The sequence below is a fragment of the Anomalospiza imberbis genome, chromosome 1, assembly GCF_031753505.1.
Source record: "Anomalospiza imberbis isolate Cuckoo-Finch-1a 21T00152 chromosome 1, ASM3175350v1, whole genome shotgun sequence".
NCBI classification, from domain to species: domain Eukaryota; kingdom Metazoa; phylum Chordata; class Aves; order Passeriformes; family Viduidae; genus Anomalospiza; species Anomalospiza imberbis.
Window position 1 is genome coordinate 99,244,628 of NC_089681.1, and position 23,966 is coordinate 99,268,593.

The following is a 23,966-nucleotide window of genomic DNA, read 5'->3' on the forward strand; positions in this document are numbered from 1 at the left end:
TTCTTCAAAACTGTGTGATCAGTAGGAGTGGTTCCTTAATTTGCTCTTAAATTATCTGTAACATTCACCTCAAAATTCTAGGATCTAAAGTACAGTTCTGATGAAAATATATCTCCAATCTGAAAAGACAAACTGAATGCTTTATCACGTGATGTGCTGAGAAAGCTAAGCAGAGGTGATTTTTTCCAAATTTTTTATTTCAGGGTGAATATGGCATACTAACCTTAATGCCTCTTCATGCTCAGCACTTCAGAGCAAGACCCATTCTAACTGTCTTGCAACCTCACTTGTTTCATACTGAGATCCAGAGAAAAGCTTTATTAAGGTGCCATTGCTAAGTTGGGTCAGGTATTTACCTTCCAGAAAACTTCTGTCTTATGAGAGGGAAGACCTGCTGATAACTTACCCAAACAAGCTGGATAGGTATTCCCTTACCACTGTCCTAGTAAGTGTATTTACAAGGTCAGATTTCTAGCAGAGAAAAGGAAGTTATCTAGTGTTGATAGTAAAGTAAGTTTTTACAGGGAGGTATTGGATTTCAGTATTCCCCTTTCCACCTGCATTATCTTTTACAGATACCAAATGACAATAGTTTGCTGACATTTTACTGAAGACTGAGTGAAAGACTAAGCATTTGAGGGGAAAATCTTGTCTTGAGCAGCCAAAGTGAAAAGAAAAAAAAGAATCTATTGGCGAGGGGGTTGCTAGAAAACAAACATGAAAATCATTCTTGCAACTGAATGTTTTCACAGATATTTTAAAAATGTTAACCATTGTAATTTTGCCTCATAGCTCATATTCTGATCCCAATCTTCTGTTCTTTTGCTGTTTGCTCTTTTGTTGTCACTGTTTCTTTAAAACTTCAGGTTTGAGGCCTTATCATGTCTCAGTGTCTTACGAGAGAGGATTTTATTGACTGTGTTGAGGTCTTTCTAGTGGGACAAGACCAGGTGAAAAGGCCCTGAAAAACAAAGGCATTGCTGGGGTTACAAAAGGCTTCCAGAAGACAAACTTTTTAACTTGTTTTTGTTTTGTTCTGCTAGTGTACCATGGCAGGCTGCCTGGGCTCTTTTTTCACTAGGTGTTCAAGTAAAGCTAACTTTGCATTTGCAGGCTATCTTAAATTTTGGTCTCTGTTTATTGGCTGCTAGAAACCTTACCAGGGCAATGAGCTTAAAGGAACAAAGCGAGTGAAACTGCAAAGGCTAGTTACAGAGAGAAGCATATACTTTGTCACAACAGCCCTTTGTTTTCTTACATTTGCATTGGGTTAAATGTCTGCATATACTCACAATGGACAGCTGAATTTATCAAGGACAAAATTTGGTGAAATGCATAGGTGTGTTTAAAGCTCTGGCTTGATGAAATAGCAAAGCCATGACTGGCTGCTGCTAGTTAAACATGTGAAATCCAGAGATTAAAGCCATGGTCAAAAATAGCTTCCTCTCTCATAAGAGTCCTTCATCTCCCCTTCTAGTCCTGCAGAAACTAACATGGCCTATGCACAGTACTGTATCTTGACATACAGTACGGTGTACAGCTGGAATAGCTGGTTTGCAGGAGCAGCTTTATGAAAAGGTGCATTGTACTTTAAAAGAAGTCAGAAATCAGGAAAGATCAGGGTAGCAGGAGGATAGAGGTCTTCTGCATCCTTCTCAATACCACCCTTCCCAAAGACAAACCAGCACAGCTGAAAAAGCTGTGCACCACCTGGCTTTCATATTTATATTGCTCTCCATGCCATTCTGTAGCTGTGAGCCCATCAAGGTCTGCAGAGCTCCCTGACGCCTGAGACCCGACCCCTCTGCAGAGGTTTTGCTCTCCCACTCCAAGAGAATGAATATGAATCTGCAGAAGAGGCTGCAGTGTCTTGCTGCCAGTGGATGCTGGGTTTCTGCCTTGCTTTCCTGGGAATCAATGAGACTCATGCAGGAGAGTAGAAGAGACTTTGTTGCAAGCACTGAGTTATGCTGCCAGTCAATGCTGTGGAGACAGAAATCCATGACGTAGGGGCTGCAGGGGAGAAGATCCCTGAGCACTGCAGCTTTTGACAAGCATTGTTACAGCCACACTGGACAGTGAAAACTGCTTCATCCTGTTACATGTGGCATTATCACAGGTCCACTTATCTTTGTTCCTCTGGATTTAACTTTTTGCCATATCACTGCATGGTTTGTTACTTGAGGTGACCCCCAGGATTATAGAAAAGAATACTTTCCCACATGGGATGTCTACTATTGATTTTGGATGTTGTATAATCTTCCTTCCTCACCATTCCTGTCACTCTTACAAAAATTCTTGTTCTTGTTTATTGGGGGAGAAGGGGAATCCAATATGAAGACAATTTGTACTGTAAACTGTGGCACTAAGGAAGCTATGTCCACAGCAAAAACCTGCCTTCCCCTGCAGTCTTGAAGGGCTCTCCCACAGTATATCCAGTATTCTTTTCACGCTCCTTGGAGCTGAACCCTGTGTATCCATTACCCTCTCCTCCCCCTGTCGCATTAGAATCCTTGAGTGTTTCACAGTAGGGTGCAAGGTATCAGATGTTGCAGGATACTCTGGGCATGAAGGAAAGAGCTTCTGGGAGCTGCTGTGGGTGTCCTTGCTGTGCAGGCATGACCAGACTCTTGTTGTGCTCTCCTTCCATCCTTGAATTTCCAGAATTTTATAAGAATCTGGTATCTTTTCAAGTCCTATCATTTCCCACCTTAGTCAAAACATAGTTCAGACTAGCATAAAATTTCAAAACTGGGAGAAGAGGCAGAAGCACAGAGAGCATAATCATTCAAGTCTATTCCGCTACAGAACTCAAGCTTGCAATGCTGAATTTGCAGTGTAACTGGTGTTACATTTGTGGATAAGGGGTTAGGTTAACCATTAACAGGGGAATGGGGGTTCATGTTCTTTCACCCAGGTTATTTTGCTCAGCTGTGAATGTTGTCTCTGCCTCTCAGGGACTGCTCTCAAATGATTGCAGACAGCAGCACCGTGCAGAGCCCTTGGAAAGAACTCTTGAGGTTGTAATAGGGTTCCCCTTGGCATTTTTCCAATTTTGTTTTTGCAAAACTGGACACCTTCGAAATTTCCATCACATCAATAGTTGTTGCAGCAAAACACAGATCATTCAGCAATGTTATAGAATTTGTATGCACTGCCTTTTTTTTTTTTTTTTCCAGTTAGGTTGAGTTGAGTTAGGTTGAGTTGAAAAAATAAGCAAGCTGCATGGAAAGGGTGAACATATACCCAGGAAATAGTTTGCTGATAACATAGGAGCCTTCATGTCTGGTGGGTGGTGCCTTAAGTTTTCTTAACAAAGAAGTGAGTGTTAGTTCTTCAAATAAAAGTTACTTTTTGCACTCACATAACTGAGGCTGAGAATTTCCAAGATGAAAAACTTGGCCTTTTATTTATTTTTCTTTTTTTTTCTTTTTTTAAATGGAACATAATTTGAGTGGAATCTCCTCTCCCTCCAGCAACCCCCTACCCCCCACATTGCCCTCCCCATCTTATTAGGATTACAGTATCCCAAAAACTCTTTTAGTACTTTGAGCAAAGGAAACAGAAATGGCTTTGCATTATGAACTGAACAGAGATTAAGTTATTGGAGGACTTGAAATAGCTCTTTCTCAACTTCCATTCCCATGAGGTTATCCACATAAAGTTGCTGTTTAGTACAGGGTCAGTGTGATGAAATTTTTGTTGAGTCTCTTCGGTGCCAAAGCTTTTGCCAACAATCTGATCTACCTGATAGTGGTACTATTTCAAAAATGTCCAGTAAGTAACAGAAATGCTGTATCTGTAGAGTTTCAAAGACAGCAGTAGTAAGTGGGATCAGAACAAAAAAATCAAAACAAAAAACATCTCTCCTTTTAATAAAATAAATGCATATAATGATTACTTAGACCATTTTAAAGCTACAAAAAAGTAGACATTACTTTTTCATTTCACATACTGCCCCTGCCCCTAAGCACGTGGAATCTTTTATTTATCTGATTCCATCAGTGGACTGTATTGGATGTGCTTGTGTCAGCTGCTATATAAAATAATTAACTCCTAGCCGTCCCTTTCAGATAAAAGTTAATTACAGGAGGAGGGTACAGGACCAAAGTGTTAAGACGGCACGGACTCCAGATTTTGCATATGGTAACCGGTTTTTTTTCTTTTGCTTTATTACATTTAAAGAGTTCTCTTCCTAACCATTTGCTATATTAAAAATCTGCAGTACTGTATATCTACATAAATTATACATAAAAGAAAGGCTTAGGAAATGAAGGCTTGCCATTTTAAATACATATGTTGTAAAACTATATATGCTTTTATTTAGTCTCCAAACTGCAAAGGAGCGTTGTCTTTCATTTTATTTTTCAAAACCTTTAATTACCAACATCAAATGAAATTATGATAATCTTCCCTTTGTTTAGTCATCTGTGAAATGAGTTTATGCCAATGGTTTCCTCTAAGTCAGTACCACATCAAAACCCCAGAGTGTACAGGAGTAGTGTGTCTGTGTTAACTATGACCAATTCAATTTCCCATTTTGCATTTTATAGGGAATATATATATACAGGTATGGAAATACCACAAGAAGCTTTCCACTCAGCAGCCTTCTTTTATTTAATTGAAGACTAATATGAAACCTTGAGAAAAGTCCATCATACCCTTGCCCACCTCTGAAGCTTGGAACGGATCAACTTGAGACAAGTAAAACCACTGTTTCAAAAGCCTCACTGCTCTGACCTGCTGTCCTACTGCACTCTCTAAAGTAATGTGATTTGACCATCATGCTTTCTGTTTACATGCAGATATTAGCCAAAATTGTTAAAAAAAATAAAATCCAAATAAAAAGTCAACAAATTGCTTTTGTGTTCTCAGTTACATAAAATAGGGCATATACAATGCAAAGGCCTATTTTCATATGTTGCATTGCAAAATAAATGTCTGGCAGGAAGAGAAGATAGACATCTGTAGTTTCAAATTTCTACATGCCCAGCATGGTGTGCCAGCTGATAGCATTACGGCAGCTTCTTGCTCACCTCAGCTGGTCAGTGTGCTCTGACCTATTCCAAGGGTGTGTTTTACCTGTTGGTTCACCTTCACACCAAGGGTTGCTTCTTCATGACTGCCTGTTGCATCCAGGCTGCTGCAGCAATCCTGCAAGACAGTGCTCTCCTTCTGTAGGAAGCTCACAGTCATAGCAGGGAATATAATTGTATTTATTTAAGCTTAGGGTTAACCCTCATTTGGTGAACATGGATTCTGCCTGGTAGGCATGCTTTTCCCTTTTTCCCCTGGTCTTCAGGTTTTGGCTATAGGAGATTCTCTTATATTTAAAGATTTCAGAATGGTTGTGGAGGCTTTTTTGTTCTGAGATGGTGTTGTCTAAATATAACACAAAACACATTCAACTGCCAGTACTTCTTAGAAAGCAACTCTGTAGCAGGGATTTTTCAGGCTCAAGCAAGATAGGCTCTAGTTTAAGGAAAGCAGACTCTTGTAGGCAGAATCACAGCAGTAATGGGTTACTCTCTGTCTTTACTGAAGGACATAAGGCTGTGCAAGAGACTGAGCTCCCAGACTTTGGACTTCGGTAGCCATATTTCCCAAACTGCTGGTGTATCCTAGTTAGTGCCTTGAGATATTTTGGCCTTGATTTTTTCTTCACCCACAGAATGGCAAAATTTTGTGTTGCCTACATGGCTGAGAAGCTTGAAACTTCCCTTTTGTAAGGCTGCACATGTTCAGACAGCAGATTTTGAAAATAAGGTGGAGAATGTGTCAAGTGCCTGCAAGATGTACTGTAACTTTGTTTAAGACAGGTTAGGATTGAGGGTGGGCCTCATAGTCATGGTTCATGCCCGGACTGCTTGTCATAGGAGCAGTATGAGGAACATGTACAGTGTTGTCAGTATTGTTTTAGGAATTTAATCAAGGGCCATATGCTGACTCAGTCACAAGGGGTGATACTAATCTCCTCTGAGTTCTACTCTCACAGAACTTGTTCTCACTCTTTCATCCTAGCCTGTATTATTTTTATGCTCACCACTGAACTCTGATTATATTCTAAATTTTTTTTTCTCTTTCTGTGATGCCTTGATTGTCCCATTCTTTGTATGTTCTTCTGATTGCAATTAGAAACCAGTAACACTTAATTCAAACTAGTGGTATTAGAGGATTTGAAAAATCCACATGATGAATTAATTCACACATCCTTTATTCAGATAAAGAGATGTCAAGTGCCAAAATTAAAAAAAAAAAAAAATCAGTATTTCAGGAAATTTCAGTCTTTCAGGTTTCTGTATTTAAACAATTAACATTAAAGCAAGACAGCAGTAAATGATTATAAATCTTTAGTTTGACAGTCTTGATATGGACACTGGTAGTTCAAATGCATGTCATCCAACCCTTCACTCCTTTGTCTTAATGATAGACTGCTTGGTATTTTCTCCTAAAGCTTTATTTGTCCTATTGTGTGTTAAGTTTCCCGTGCCAAATTCTCTAGGTCTGTTTTCATAATTTACATGATAAGATAAACAGTATTTGTCTGCTGAGGAAGGTTAAATTGCCTGTCACTTACTTTATGTTTAATCTGTTGCTTCAAATAAGATAGAGCAGATACAGTACATGAATAATATCAGAAATTTATTTTTGTGGAATGCATATTGATGGAGTTTTAAAACAAGTAAGCATTAATTAGTCTTTAGCAAAGGCTATTGAATTAAACTCTTTAGTTCCGCAAATTCTACTGTCCTTCTTGTAAAGGCTTCTGCACCCAGGCCCACATTGATCAGCATCTTAGGCTTTTGCTGAGCCAGTGCTCCAGTCCACTGAAAGGTGAAGCATGTTGGAGAGGCTGGGGATTTCCTGGTGAGCCCCCTTGCCTACTCTGTGTGATGAAACCCAGGGAAACAGCAGTAGACCTGAGGCAGCCCTGAGCAGTATAGGGGAAAAGGTGATCTCTTCTGTAACTTGGCTGTAGGCTTCAAAGACAGCCCAGGCACAAACAAGCTGGCATCACGGGGCCAGGCATACTTATGGATTCACAGCCATCCCACTTGCAGTGGCAGGAGGTCAGCAGCTACTGATTCCTGGACCTGCTCCAGCTTGTCAGTATCCTCCAAGGCTGACAGAGAGCAGCCACAGTCTAGCTGAAGAGAATAGGAATCCAGGCAGAAGCAGTGCTGCCTTAGAAGGCTGGACAGAGAGGCCATACAAGGCAAATCTTTGAGAGTCTGAAAGATGAGCTGAGGCTGTTGTCAGACAGGTTGTTCTTTGGGGAATTTGGGGTTGTGTTCATATTCTATAGAGGTGGAAAGACAGAGACAGTGTACACCACCAGATGGATAAGCATTAGTATTAAACAACAGCTGGAGTGTGTTTCTCAGAAGAGATTTGACCTCTGTGAAATTGCAGCCCTCCAGAAGGGAAAGTGTAAGGTGGAGGGTGGCTTGTTATGTTATACTTCAGTGCACTTTGATGGGCAGCAAACCAGGGTGGAGAACTGCCACTAATACGCAAAAGAGCAATAAGCTGGAAAAACAGACATAGGTGACTCTTAAAAGATTGTGTTCCTCCCCCTCTACATGACCTCACAGCTTCCCTGCATTCTCGAGCACTCGATACTACATTTAAAAAAGACGTTGAATACTCCAAGTCCAGGTATTATGCTGCGATGTTTCTCATATGAATGGGCTAAAGTGTTTTGTATCCAGTACAAAAGAAACACAAGAAACACATGGAATTTTGTATTCACAGAGAGTATATAACATAATTTGGATTTTTCATTCTTCATAAAGCTGATACACAGAATTAGTTCAGGAGGATATTGTGCACTTCTCCTGTTGAAAGATTTGACATGAGTACTAGGAGGAAGAGAAAATTGGCAGTGGAACGGGATGAGAATTTGAAAACTAGAAAGTAACATGTTGGGTTATTCAAGTCAGAACCAAACAAACGGTACTTACCAACTCCAAGTACAGTAATGAAGGGCTAAATTTCATTAAAAACAAAACAAAGCAAAAAACCTCCATGCAGCTGTCTGTTGATAATTGATCATTTCAAGACTGCAATTTCAAAATATTTAAGAAAGCTTTGCCCTTGTCCTGGCAAAAATCAGCTTTTTACTTCATTAGTATATATCTCACACTGATTTATTGCATTGCAATTGCTTTAGCTTGGCATGTATGTAGCTGAAGGCCATGTTTAGAATTACAGTGTTTAAATTTTTTTTTATTTTAATTAATTTTGTGTTAAAATAATTTAGAGCTACTTGGCCCAGATACCTTCACAATAGAAGATTTCATTTGTCCATGTGATATTTCCTGGTAAAAGAATAGTTAGATAAATAAACAGCAACATGGAAAAAAAAAAAAAAGAAAAAGAAAAAAAAATTAAAAAAAAAAAAAACCTGCTGAACACCAGGCATGTTTTCATACTGGCATTCCTTTCTAAGTTATCATCATCATCAGACATCCCCTCAAGTGCTGCCACGGTATTGTTGATTTTATATTATGAGAACAGGACAAGTGCCTGGAGGTGCTGCAGATAGCATAGCTGGATTAAGGAAGCCTGCAAATTGTGGCAGCAATTTCCATTAAAATTTTTTAATTACCACATGGACCATGCCAAGAAACTATTGCAAAATATGGATAGTTTGATTTGTTTAATGTCTCCAGGGTGCGTTGTAAAATGGGAATCTGGGCCTATTACCTTTAAAAAAGTGTAACTCTTGTAGACAGACTAACACATGATGCTTGCAGTGCCAGTGGTATTCTCCTAGGTCAAGAAAAATGACTGCTGAGCCAAACAGTCTCTTGTTTTTTAGCAGATAGAGGGACTTTTTTCTCATTTGCTAATTTCTTTCTCCTGCAGAAGCCCCTTTTTGGCATATTCATTTTAGTGAGATGCAGCCATCTTCTGAGTTGTCCCATGTCCCAGTGCCTCACTTCATAAGGAGGGTATAATACATGACACTTTCAAGGTGAGGTAGACTCCACCCTGAACTGAAGAAACATGCATATCAGCAGGAAGGCAGCTGAGATTTCCCAGAAACCAAACCCCATATGTTGTCTTTTCCTCCACTATATTGTTGAGGGCAAGTACAGCTGGGAAGCTGAGGTATTTTTTAAATTGCATATTTAAAACTTTTAATGTTCAAAACAGACTACATGGAGACATCTGCTCTCTTACCATTCAATGAGTCATGACTCGGTATTGTTTTGGTTTTTCCAGGGTGAGAAATTTGATTTATCAAGATTGTTGACCCTGTCACAGGACATAAAAATTACCAAGGATACAAATTTAAGGATTATTTTGTCAGGGTTTTGTCATTTAGCTGTAGATTGGGTCCTATTAAAAGGTTTTAAATGCTTCACATCTGCTGTGCCACAGCAGAGAAAAACAGAGCTTTGTCTGAAGTTTAAAGTGTGGTTACAGTCAAAAAAGTGACTGTGAAAATGGTATGTTCTTAGTCAACAGATTCATTCCCTATGTGTATTACCACTTTCATATGCATACTTGACTTGTGAGAGTAAGTCTGTCATTACATTTCAATCCCTTTGCCCATGGAGTGCCTGCAGGCCTATAGGGAGCAAACTATGGAATGCTTTCTTGCACATCACAGATGGATTCCTCAGTGAAATCCCTCCCAGCATCAAAATCTTTTGCCATAGAGAGGGTGCATGAGACAACCTAACTTTCAGAGACATGGCTGACGGCATAATACTGGTTAACCTTGCTTCCGTTTCCATTCCCCCTCACATGCCTAAAGAGAAACAGACCAAAACAAACCCTAGCCCAAAACCAAGCACACGTACCATCTTTTTGGTTTCAAACCAAATAAATTTGATCTGGAAGTCATTGAGAAACAGTAAACATGAAACCCTACCGTGACATATTTACGGAGTGATATATTCAGAAAATGACCGCACTTAAATAAAATAAGTTCAAAGACTAGTAATCAAAACCAAATATGGTCAGTCCATCTCCCAAAGAAAAAAACACAAAAACCCCGAAAAAACAAAAAAACTCTGAAATTAGCATTTCTTGAGTTGGATTGATACTTGTATATGAGTGGTAGAAAACAAATGATAAACTGGTGGGATTTGAAGTGGAAAAATTAGCATTAGAAGAACAAAAACTTAGGTGAACAAAAAGCCTGAGTCAAAATTTATGTATTGGCTTTCATAATTTATGTTACTACTCTTATAGAAAAACTAAGCAGAGACTATCCCCTCTCTTCTCCTCCTTGGACTGCTTTAAGAGTTTGTAACACAGTAGTGAGCAAATCACTGCCATAATTCAATCCTAGCATTTTTCCTCTGCTACAAGTAGCCAGCCCAGCTGAGGCTGCAAACTCATTTTTCATAAGTCATTTTTCTCATCTACATACTCCTGAACTGCTCTGTCTCACAGGGTGAGTGGGCATGGGTTTCTGCTATCCCAGAGGTAAGTAGATGTGCTCTGGTTTGGGCTGTCTGCAATTACTGATGTCAGGTAACATTTTAGTCCCTCACATTCTTGCAAACTGTGAACTGTATGAGAGGTGATGTGTAGGAGGGTGAAAATTATATCTCTGGAACTTTCCAAGTGAATTTCCACATGTGGAAAGGCTGAAATACACTGTAAATTGGAGACACTTACATTCACTTAAGCCCTTTAAACTTTCTTCTGAATCCATTTCTATATCTTATTAGGTGACCAAATTTGAAAACCTCTTTTCTGTGCTGACATGCTACTAATTTATCAACTTGTGTATTTTGAAGTGAGTGGGAAGAAGGAAGAGAATAACAATTTTGATTAATAACTTTCATCTTTCTTGCTTTAGGAGTTATTACTCTTCAGCTGCCATGTGTTCTTTCCTACAATATTTCACTTGCACTTGTTCTGTTTTCTTCCTGTGATGGAAATCTCAGTGGAAAGTACTATGTCATGTAAATAATATACACATGACAGTCTATTATTTTCTGAGGTTATTAATCCCCATAGAGTTGAGAGCTTTCTGGTTTGCCTTAATGTAAAATCCATAAGCATGTTCCCACACAGAAAAAACTTCGGACTTGTATTTCAAAAAGCTTAGAAAAGTTCTTTTGTGAGATTTCCTGAGAAATTTTAAGAAAGTTAAAAACCTGCTGATAAACTTTGAGATGCAGATGTGGATTCAGACGGGCTTCACTTTTAGCTCTGCATAACTACTCACAGATATTTAAAAATTACTAAAGCCCCTGCTGTTTCTAAGTTTGGTGTGCATTAATGAAGCCTTGAAGAAATCAGTTTTCATTGCAGATGGCACCAAAACAAGTTGTCCCTCTCAGGAACAGTGAAATATTAATGTAGGGACTTGGAATCAAGCCATCATGGAGTACAAAAGAGGTGTTCCCAAGGCCTCATATTTATACATAAGTAATGTCTAATTTCTGCCTCCTTTACTATGTATCCTTACCAAATTCTTCACAAAGCTAAGTTAGAAAGGCATGCGTGCTTGTACAGAGATTTTTCTTGAGCTGGAATTTTCCTGAGAGAAGGTCTAAGTTACACCTATTTTACTGTAAATGCACAAAATAGGAGTTTCAAAGTGTTGTAATTAGACAAAATCAAAATAAAGTGAGACCCTCTTGCTGGGGAGTATTTTCACCCCATGTTTCTACTTTCTAGCTGCTTCTAGAAAGTCTTGCTTTTCTAAAATGGAAAAGAGCCTTTTTTTTTTTCCTAAGGTGGAAATTTCCTCTTTCCCTATACTTCCTCTCCCTTTTTTTTTTACAATCACTGAACTGTTCACTCTTTCAAAAAAATTAAATGTAATCACCTGCAGCCAGAGGCTCAGAAAATATAATCCTAGTGATAGATGTCTGAGAAATCTATCATTGTCTGGAAGCAAGAGCTGTGCTGTTGACTTCTGTTACCATTTTTGAAGCAGTTCCTTTTTCTGCAGGATCTATACCTTAAGAATCATAAAGTTTGCAACAACCATTATTAGATAAAGGTTAGGATATCTCCCTGAAGGAAATAACTCAGGAGAAGTAAAACTAAAAGTCTGTAAAGCAGAAAATTGAACAGCCCATTTAATGGAGATTTGGAAAAAAAGAAAACAAAATTGCTTGCATAAAGGTTGAATAAAAAGAACCAGTAAATATGCAGGCAGTGAAATATTTTTACTTCAAATACATGTGATGCCCCATAATCTCTTAATAATTTTTTGGCAAGAAAATAGTTGATTCTCAAAAGGCCTGGATTGCCCTCTGTCTCTCCTGTCCCATGCATCTCCAAGCTCTAAAATTCTTGCAGTGAGGGAGGTCAGGCAAAGTGGTGCAAAACCTAGGGTGTTCTCTATGGAGGTCAGCAGGCTCATCCTATTAAAGCCAGAGAAGGAGTTAATATGAAATAGGCTCCAGTGACTCACAACAATTCTCCTGTTTCCCTGCAGGCTGTCCCTGAGGCAGTGGCAGTGTCTCTTGCTGTGCTCTCCTGTGTCCAACACACAGGTAAACAAGCTCAAGGCTATGGAAGCATCACAACATGACAACCTGTTCTGAACACACCGAGCAATGTCTTCCATACCTCATCAATACCATGCTGAATTCAACTTGAGAAAATAAGTTGGGAAGCTGAGCAACAAACACTTTTTCAAGACTACTGAATCAAAGGGCAAATGCATACAAGAAGCATCACAGAAATAGCAGTGAGAAAGACATGTCCAAGCTGCTGGAAGTGATCTTTGTAAACACTGAACCTTGCATCCCTGTGTTTTACAAAGATCACACAGAAGCCAACACCACACTGAATCTTAAAAGCCAATTACATGTGTGGTTTACCTCCCAAGGTCTTCCCCAGTATTATTATCTCTAACAAAGGGGCCAGTTTTATAAAAACAGTTAGTGTTGGCTAAACCACTTGAATGCCATTAAGAAAAGTTTCTTCCTCCCTGGATTACAGTCTAAAAGGTTTGACTATTTTTTTTTTTTTAATTTAAATTGTAGTAAAATTATGAATGGCCCTTATAGTACCAGGAGCTCCTATGTATAAATTGTATGCTATTAGATGTAAAGGAAACAAAAGAATGATTTTGAAAAGTTTAGTAAGAGTATTTACAATTCATAACAATCAGGCTTTTAAATGTGTTGTCATTTCAGTTTTGTTAGGTTTGGGCTTTTTTTTTGCTTTCACGTTTTAACCTCTCTAATGAGGAGGAAGTTGGTGCTGAAAATACTGGCATCAATACCTGCTCTAAGTGTAAATGCCCTGCCCCTGGACACGTGTTCACATTTCTATTGGCAGAAACAGTATGAATTCTGCACTGACCTGGAATTTTGCAATTTTCTTCTTAGCAGCAAGAGATCTTCTGGAAAGTGCCGCTGGGGAATATTTTTTCATGTTCTTCCCTCCTTTTCCTACTTCTGACACCATCTGGTAAATTGGATTTTGGTAAATTGCATAGCCACTCCTGTCATACTCTTACTTCATACTCTCAATTTTTTCATTCCAACATCCCCATCTCAGTGCTCTCCAATGCTCATGCAAGCAGACTGGAATTATTCTTTTTTATTACGTTCCTAAGCACGCCACTGAGGATGTTTACTAAGGAAGGAAAGACTGATATGAACCTGATAGATTAATAGAGAACTGGACCCAGATTTTTAAAGAGAGTCTGGAGGGGTTTATATTCCAGAATTTTGTCTCTAGTGAATAATGCACTGAAGTTTGAATAATTCCTGCACAATGTCTTTGACTGATGAAAGGGACATTTCTCAAAGAAAAGCAGCCATCAAAAGTTTCACATACGTATGTGCAAATGGCCTTGGGATGGTTGCAGTGAGACTCAAGATCCTGCCTCAGTTCCATGCTGACCTCCAGTTAAATGTTTTACCAAATACAATCAGCCAGTTACACCCTGATTAATATTCCTTACCTCAGACTGTATCTGAAACAGGTTTTGAGTAATACAGGGAAAAAGCCCAGTCTCATTCTCAAGTAACATTGAAATCCTTTATTCTTGAGTTAAAACAAATTCATGGAAAGCTAACTTGTGAGCTTACAGAGGATACCTTTTTACTGAACTGGATAGAAAGAAATAACCTTTTAGTCACATTTAGGTGTTTTTCTATATGAGAGACAAAGGTTTAATAAATGTGTTCATCTCTGCTGTGTTACAGCTGGGTAGCCTTTAGACTGTGGTCATGTATTATAGCCTCTTCTGATACTCCCCCTCCCTGGTTTAGATATCTAATTTTTATTTTAGATTCCTTATCCTTGTAAGGAGATAAGAATTAAATAACTGGTATGTCTGTACCTGTTGGTCTTTGCTTTCTGCTCTTCTCCATCCTTCACTCTTCCTGCCACAAATGTTGTCATTTAACTCATGGTCATGTTCAGCCAGGCTTGGGAGGCAAATAGACATCTCAAAGATGGGTCTGTCTGTGCTGATTTCTGGGGGTGATCAGTTGAGCTGAGTAGTGAGCTCTGAAGGAAGGTGCAGCAAAGATGAAGCAGGAAGAACAGGTGTTGTGACCTCTGTCTGACAAGGCTTTCAGACCCCACTTCCTCTCTGGATAAATGACATGCTCTCTCTGGTGGATAGGAGACACTATCTAGGTTGTTGGCTACAAAATGGGAGGGAAGTGGGTTAATGCAAGAGGAAATTCCTCATGAGACAAAAGGGACACATATGTAAGGATGCAGGTTTCATTAGTTCAGCTGTACCAGAATGACTTTGAAGTACCTCTAAAATTGACATAGGTCCTAAGTTCTTCAAAGAGTTCTTTTTTTTTTTCCACCCAAGATATTCAACTGCTGGTTTTGTTTTTGTGCACAGATATATTTCTTCTAGTTAATTTTCCTTTACCCATATGAAGGCTATTAACACAATCAAATACTTTGACTCAGTAGTTCCATCTGAGAGACATGTATTTTTCTGTCAACAAGAAAAACAGTAGAATTCAAAACAGATCAGTTCTTCAGGATTGCATTTTTTAAAAGATACCATGCTTTTGATTTTATGAATGAAAGACACATGCTAAAATGACATTTTAAAAGCAGCTCGTGTAAGGTTTGGGAAGCAAGTCAGGACAACACTTTGGGAAAATAAAACCAATCTGTAAGCAAGCCATTTTCATCATATACCAGTGCTTCTCAATGAGTGAAAATCCAAGAGGTAACACATCCACTGGGATTAACTGAAACACTCCCCTTTCTAGTAATATCACAAGAAAAAACAAAACAAAATCATGTAGCACCGTTAGCCTTGTGATGTCAGGAGTGGTGCCATATGTCATCTTAGGAAGAACTGCCAGTCAGTAATTGCACCCTGCCTATTATTTTAGTTTAAAATGATTTAAATTCATTCCCTACAGACAGAAGTCTTCACAACAGATTGTTACTGCTTTGTTATTTTCTAGATATTTTTATTCTTCAAACCTAAAATATAATGACGAGATTTTCACCCAAGACAAATTTTCATGATTCTGTTTTACTAGAGTCAATGATTTTACATTCTGGACATGAGATAGTTACTGTCAGTTGTGAACATGAATCTTGTACAGATGAGCAGTTAGTCACCCGATGAATGGCTGGACTGACGGAGTAATGTGTAAAAAGTCAAAAGTCTGGTGTACAATTTGCTGCAGAAATTCGTTTCTCCATTTGAACCTTTCAGAACCTTCTGTCATTTCTTGTAATGATAAAATAGTGATTTTTTGCTTCTTTTCTTTTTGGCAGAAGTCTTTATGATTTTCTATACTTACATGTTATGAAGTATTTTATGCAGTGAATTATTTTTAATATCTCAAACTGCATATTTGCTGTATTTTCTAATTTAGCCATGGTAAAAGTCACTTAATTAGTTAGAAAAGAAACTCCCTGCCTGCAAGTGACTTTTTATTTACTGTCTGATTGTACTAATCTTAGGATTCAGTTCTGATGATACTTAAGAATCTCAGTGTTCTAATTTGCAACCAGAAAACAGCCTAAGTTTTAAAAAGAGACTAGTTATGTAAAGATGGGTCATACTTGGGATACACAGTACAAAGCATTCTCAAAGAAGCAGGGTTTTTGGAAGGTATTGTCCCTTAGGAATTTTCCATCCTCTTCAAATCAAGCATAAGACACTAGCTGTTCTGAAAATTAAAAATTAAATCAATGGTTCCAATTGCAGCTGGAGGCAGACTTCCCAAAAATTTCACAAGGAGCTTGTACTTGTGAGATTTTCTTTTGCTGGACGCTATAGGATTAGTATAGTCTGTCTTGTTATAAGCATCTGAGCATTGGAACTTTTTCCAAAGTAAGATATGAATTCCAAGGGTTTTTTTTAATCTTCATATGAGGGGATTGAAAGATGAGACTGCAAGGAAAAAAAAAGGTATAACTCATAAATAGTTACTTTTGGAGCAGATATGTCATCCTTATTGCTGAAGTCCTATTTTAATGTAGTGGAGTGGTGTTTTATTCTGTGCAATGTGATTGTATGGTGTTGATTCAATCCCTGTGTTCACTTGAGTTTGATGCTAATCGGCTGTAATTGCATAATTTACAGATGATTACTGAGAAATCCTCTACTGGTCTAGCAAAGACCTTCTGCATTTCTGGGCTCTGTAGTATCAGAACATCATTCTTGTGGTCCTCAGTCTTTCACAATCACATTAGTTTGGCAAATGCCCAAAAACATATTTAGTTATGAACTCATTACTGATACAACAGGCAACACAGGGCATGAAACACAATGCTGCCTGCAGCATTCCTCAGTAATGTGTTCTGGAATGCTTATCTTAGATTCCAACTTGTTATTACTTTGGCACACTTAAATAAATGGACTTGTCAACAAATAACCATCAGGAGCAATAGGCAACGTTTCATTCAAGTTATCTCATTGCCCTTCAGATTTCATCGTCCATATGTGAAATGCATTTTGTTCTTGGGAAATAAGAAACATGGGGAAAAAACAATGAATTTCTATTAGTGTTTGACAGTAATTCAAACACAGTGATGTGTTTGATGAGTAAAAGAGGCAGTGATACCAATCTAACACAGCAGCATTATTGTAGCCAAGACCAGTGCCTTCTATTCCATATATTACCAGTGAGTCAATGCTTCATTTATCCAAACTGCAGCTTGCCACGAAGAGAATTCTTTGACCCCAGTTTTTGTGCAAAACCAGCAAGAGGTGGCCATCCAGAATTTCAGAGGCAGAATTTAAGAAGCAGTCATAAAAATTATGCTTATGATGTCTCTGTGCTTCCTTGCATCCTTTTGTAAATTATAAGGAAAAAAATCTTCATTTTGGTAAGCATTTGCTTTATTCCAAGTTACTGGTGTGCATATCAGTAATAAGGACCAGCTCTTCATATCTATTGTGAAATGAGTACAGAAAGAGGGATAATTTCCTTTTTCATATGGTTTAGAGACTCAAAGATTTTGGTGAGATTAATAGTATGAGCTTTAAAGTGAGCCTTCACAATTTTTCATGCGTTAGGAAGAACTATTCCAGTCATAGGATCTGTGTGTGTGGGAAGAGAGTGGGAAGGGGTGTGTGTGCATAATTGACAGCCTTCTGAAAAGAGCAAGAGCAGTTCTTTCTTGGTTTACACTATATTAAAGAATACAGTGTGGTTTTTAGGGTTTCCTTTTGAAATACATATTAGTACTTCTACCCTGGGCACTGGAAAAGGCACATAGAAGAAATAGGGTACAATCAAAGAGAAGGCATAAGTGGGCAGTAGATAAGGCAGAGGCAGTATTGCTGATAGTGAGTGGTGTGGAGTGTCACCAGTTATAAGACAAACCTATAAAATCGGCAATCTGTGAGCTATCCCTCTTTTTCTCTCACTAGAAGTTACCTACAAGTGCAAAAAAATATTGGCAGCAAGAACTATTCTTATTTTCTTATTCTGTATCTATCCAGATAGATGCTATATCCTGATACATCCAAATACACTCTTCCAAAATAAAAGGCAGTGTAATTAAGTATTTTATTGTTAGCATGGTGATATTGCTACTCAGCAAGGCAATCACTTTCTTTGTCTTGTATTTTAAGTGCTCCTGCATTACTATGCTTCCCTTACTTGAGGCTTAGCTTCCAAGTGATAGCAATTTTTCCACTGAATCTCTTTTTATGGCCAGTCCACTGCTGAAAGGAAGATTGAAATTTTCAGCTATGCTGGGTATTTCCCATTGTAACAGCCTACTGTTTCCATAGAAATCCTTCAAAGTGTTTTAATAGAACATTATTTAAAAAGGAGTTTTGTTGACACATTTATTCTGCCAGGTTATTAACGACTTGATTAATGTCTCTTCAATATTCACTTCTTTTAAAAAACAAATGCAAAAATGTAGAAAACATATATGCTGTTGCCACAGCACTTTCACTATCTGTTTCCAGGACCCTTGAATTTGTTTCTCCTTTCTCTGTTTTTCCTCCCCATCACCCCTCAACCCTATTATCATTTTGTCCCTGAAAGCCCTTTGCTACATAAAATTAACACTAGAAGATCTAAAGTGGTGAAAAAAAAAAACCTTAAATCAGACATTGAGCATTTTATGATTCATCAGAAACTCTCTATGCCTCTGAATCAAGTTGCTTACTAAATGGTGGCTGCATCATGGGCAGAGCAAGATGTGAGTAACCCATGCCACGCATTGGAACTTTTGGAGCCTGTTGGAGATACCCACGTTGAGCTGAATACATTTTGTTTTAAGGGGGTGTTGATTTAAATGTTGGATGATTCACTGCCTCCTGCTGTCTCCTGCAGTGTGGGCATAATAGTCGCACATTTAAATGCAATGCTTTTTAATTGCTTTCATTTAATGTCCATCCTCCTCATCTATGCCACAGCATGATACCAGTTACCTTGGGAAATGTTCCGGCTACTCCATTCCACACTCACTCCTTACCAGGCCCCAAAGTTGTATACCAAAATTCCTAGGAGTCATAATTCTAGCTTTCAGCATAGTTGTTATTCTTGCAAGGTATTATTACTTGTAGCCATGTGAATCCTTCTCATGCTTCTCCTGAGTTTGCTCTGTTCACATTAAAATAAGAATTAGCTGTCTCTAGTTGTTAAGTAGGAACAGAAATAGATAATGCTGGCAATGACACATATTAATATGTTTTTTAATTAGATGCTCTGACATCTGGAAATGAGGTTTTGGTGAGTCTGATGATGATCAATAGACTTTTTATGTGATCAGCTAACCTATTCGTTCATGACAACAATGAAATTATTGTGAGCCTAAGTGTTTGCTCATGAACCTGAAGGATGATTTGAGTTTTAGCACAAAGTAAGTTAGTTCCCATTTTTTGTACCCATTATGTAATTTCAAAGATTTCAAGCTAGTAACCTGCTAAGCAGAAATCCCTTAATCTGTCAGGCCCTATAATGCCCTCAGCCAGTGAAGTAAGAGTAGGCTTCTTAACTAAGGACCTATCTGTTTATTCATCTTAAAATGTTTTTCTCATTTCTTACTGCCTCCAATTACTCTGTATTTTACACATTTTGAGATAAATTTCTGGGTGTTTCAATATAGGTATTTAGTGTCTGTTCAGATGTCTCTTCTCAGTATTTTGCAAATGTCTCAGACAGAAGAATGTATCTAAAATGGCAGTAGTTGGCTGTACTTAAGCACCTGAATCTCATCCCATACTACTTTTTAGTCAATATTTGCCTCACTAAACACTCTGTAAATCAGATAAATATAGGGCTCCTTAAGTGCATCTTCAAATGACTTGTGGTCAGTAATAAGCTACCTCTGCTACTTGGATTCCATTTCCATGGGAGTGAAAGAGACCCTTTTTATAGCTTGCATGTCACTGGTTCACACTTCTTTGCCTATCCTGTATTTTTAATGTTATCAGAATGAATTGGTGTGATTTGAATATATACCCTTCTGCCGGTGGAGATTGGCTTCTGCCTATCAGTTGATAAATTCTATTCAGTGTAGGTCAGAGACCAAAACTGCAGCTGACACCCGTAAGGAGGAATGTTCTGTGCATGTCCTTGGAAAGACAGGATTTTAATTTCTTAGTGTCACTTGAGTAAAGTGTCACTATTGCCAGGGGACTTCCATAAGAGTAACAAACCTACCAGACACCATGTAATCACTCTCTAAACAGCACCTTTGTGGCACGCATTTGGGATTTTCTCCATGTGTTGCTTTGAAGACTCAGCAGCAGTGATTAAATATGTGGATTGCTTCTTAGCTGCAGGTAAACTAAACAATTTATGAGGAAACTAAGTTAGAGAAAGCACAAAATAGGAAAGCCTAAAAACTTGGAGGAAAATTAACATCAGTGGAGAACACTGACAGCAGATGCAGATCTGAAAAAAGGCCAATCCATTGTGGTTTCTTAGCAAACCAGGCTAGCAAATTTATGGAGCCATTATGTTTAGAAAACCAGGGAACAAATAAGAAGGTGAAGGATAAGATATTGCACCTCCATTTCTGTTAAAGCAATTTTGCCCATTTAAATATTAAGCAATACAGTCTTGTCTTTTACATGAACCCAAGCATGAATCCTTTTAAAGCTCTGATATCATAAACAAATGCTCAATGAATTGCCGCAAGCAAATGGTATTTTAATATGTAGTGGTTATAAGAGCTTGCAGAAATCGCCTTAGGGTCTTCTGTGTTGTCTTACAGTTATGCTGCTGCTAAAATTCTTTGGGGATAGAAACAGCTCATTAAATTAAATGCAGCTTCTTCAAGATGTGACAGAACATAATGAAGTTAATAGTGATTTAGATTAAGGAAATTTTGATACTGATATTTTTGCTCTGACTGTTGGCATATATTGAATGACTGGATAATTTCTTTGCAATGAATAATGGATAATTTTGTCTAGCATACTGTAACATTATGCAAATTCATCACGCACAGCAGCGGTACAAACTTTGCTCTTCCCTCTTGTTACCTCTGGCCTGTGTTGAAATAAGAAAGACCGAATTCAGAGAAGAGGAGTAGGGTTGTCCAGGGTTGCTGGGGATTGTAACAGCTTTGCCATTAAGACTATGTTTAAATGCAGAAGTTGTATGACTTTTTGTCAGGTTTTCTGCATTCAGATCAGCATGGCATGCAAGCTTTGCCTGCCTTTTGTTATTTAAGCAAAATTAAGGTCATGTTTAGCACCAGTACACAAAACTGCTTCAGCTGAACTACAAGCACAGTGTTAGTTAAAGCCTAATATCTCCTATGAATCTGAACATGATGTGAATTTTGCTATGCCTTGATTCATATTGCTGCAGAATTTACAAGAAGTATAATGCTTACCAGTGGCATCATTACTGAAAAGTGTTTTTATATTGGTGAAAACACACAATAGCAGTGTTGAGTTATACAAAAATTTTGGGAGTGGAGAGCGCATTGATTTATTTTTGTTGCCTGGGGAAAGATGATTTTGCACAATTTCAAATGAGATATCCAGAAATGAATAAAAAGAAAAAAGCTTATCCCCAAAAAGCCTTCACATGAAAGATGCAATTCAGAAGCTCTGAGGAATGTTAGTAGTGAGTAAACTGTGTAAGTGTAAAATTTTCAGACCTCTTCTCTCCTATACACAGTGTGGGAACTCAAGCTTAGTGGAAGCTGTTCCCCACAGAAAGGGAGAAGAATGGATCTAGCCACTAACTGGGTTCATTAGATCCTTTCCTACACTACTTCATGGACTTACACATTTGACTGACCACATAAATCTTTCACCAAATACATAAAAATGGCTTTGTAAATTTGATGGTTAGATAAGCTCTGCTGACTTTAAACTAAATGCAGGATGTGCATTTTCATATGTGGAATGCCACAAAGTTCTCTGAGGGTCTCACATGGAACAACTGCTTTCTGGAGTGTGCAGCACCCTGCCACATAAATCCAAGTATGCACTGGAAGTGCAGCATCTTCAAATACAGACAGATAGGCATGTTAAGTATTTCTGCTTTGTACAATGCTGAGGTTGCTGATGCTACAGCTCTATTAGCTGACTTGCAGTCTCAGCAACTAGGAGGAATATAGAAAAGAAATCATCTGGAGAGGGAAGAAAAGAAGAGAGAATAATATGGGAGCTGGGTAACCATAATGTTTTCTGAAGGAAGGGATACTTGTGTTTGCACGTAACAGGTAGATAGACCTGTCCTTGTGCTGCCACTGCTTTCTTTGAGAATAGTCCGTTACTGCCAAGGATTTACTGGGTAGTCAGGGGCCAAGGTTCTGTCTGCCAGGAGCTAAGTGGAAGGAAAAGATTTGAGAATTGACCATCAAACTTTGTTCTTGAAAGATTGAATAAATGAGAGCTGTTTATTGAATTTTAAGCCCTCCAGCCTCTCTGGGAATTACGTGTCTCCTCCTACACAGTGCAATGGTAAAAAGGCTTCTGGGGAGGGGGAAAAGGCTGTCTCTTCAAAGCTTCCTCATACAGACCCTCAAGAAATTTATTGCTTTCAGATGTTGTTTCTCACTCAGTGTGTGTAATCCCACTCTTCAGCTGAGCTCTGTCCTTTACTCGATAGGATTCAGTTCTTGTCAGGCCTTATGTGCTACAATGAGCCAAGACAGTTTTAGGAACCTTTTCTCTTGTGTTGAATCACAGACTCTATGTAAGCGTCAAAGGAGCACAGGAACTCTTTGGCTATGGCCTTTTAGGACTGCAAACCAGTTTCATACTCCTGTTACTATATGTCATTCCTTCTTAGATGTCTATAAAGTCATTGCTGTAAGGAGGATAACATGGTATAAAGAGCAGCATGAGGTACTGCAGATTATATTCAAATTTATTTTATGCTACTGCAGATGCATTAGCTTTCTGCACACTTGCACCTCCTTTTTTTTTTTTTTTTTTTTTTTTTTGCTTTGCTTGCCCTGAAGTGGCTGATTTATGTGTTTTTAAACACTTGGTGTAAACAAATGAGTACATGAGACCTTTTGCAGCACTTGTGAAACCCCTCCCAAGTCCATCTGTCCTTTGCAGTTGTCCCAAGCCACAGAAAGGGGTGTGTACATGTGCTTGTGGTTGTATATGTAACTATATATTTATAGATTAATAATAATCAAACCTATACTTTTTCCATTAAATTGTATTGGAAACCACTCAGTTTCAAATACATCATGGTTTCAATACAGGATTGCTTTTTTACCTTCTCATTAAAAATAAAAATAAAAAAGAAGGTATCATGCAAAGTTGCACAGTGTGCTGAAGAAATCTGAAGTGGATGTCATGCAGGAAAACACTGCTTTTTGAACTGAGTTAGTTATGAGAAGGAAAGGGAAATAAACAAGGACTGAAAATGGGCAGTACCTCCTTTTTCTTTTGCAGTAATTTGTGATGTCAGAATTTCTTCCTAATGTCCTATTCTCATCCTCCTCCTCCAGATGTACCCTCACCCTAGCAATAGTAGAGAAAGGAAAAGTTTTAATTATATATAGACCAGAAAGTGAGCAAACTTCTTTTTATAGTGTGGCAGTTAGACACATTTGGAAAACTGAAAAATTTTCATTCAGATATTTCCTGGTCCCCTTGTGGGATCCATAATATAAATAGTAAAGCCTCTCCAATATTTCAAATATTTAAATCAGAGAGTTGCAACTGTGCTGAAATGTTTATTGAAAACACAGGCCATTTTCCCACTAAAATTTTACTGCCGATGAAAAGTATTGCCACTTTTTTTTATCAGACCTAATGTCTTTTCATTTAAAATTAAATGAACAGTACATGAATGATTTTTGATGGATTGTTAAACATTATTTAATAGGTTACTTCAACTGGTCAAGATTTTGAAGTTTTGGGGTCTTTGTGTGCATGTGTATGTGTGTTTTTTTAGTAAAATTATAACCCCCCATTGAGGCCCAGCTCTAATGCAACTAGTGGCAATTTAGGGATAAGACCTGAGCATCATTTAAATTAATACCCTTTTTTTTTTTTGTTGTGGATGAGACAACATGTCTAAATAAGTTCTTCCACCACTAAGCTATGCTGTTCTGAAGCTGGTGTTTAATGTCAT

The 23,966-nt window shown here is 38.1% G+C and overlaps 1 long non-coding RNA gene across 2 annotated transcripts in view; it reads left to right on the plus strand.

Annotated features, from left to right (window-relative positions):
* Nucleotides 1-23,966, plus strand: part of LOC137480711 (uncharacterized) — a 76,011-nt gene that overhangs the window by 47,724 nt on the left and 4,321 nt on the right. The window lies entirely within an intron of this gene.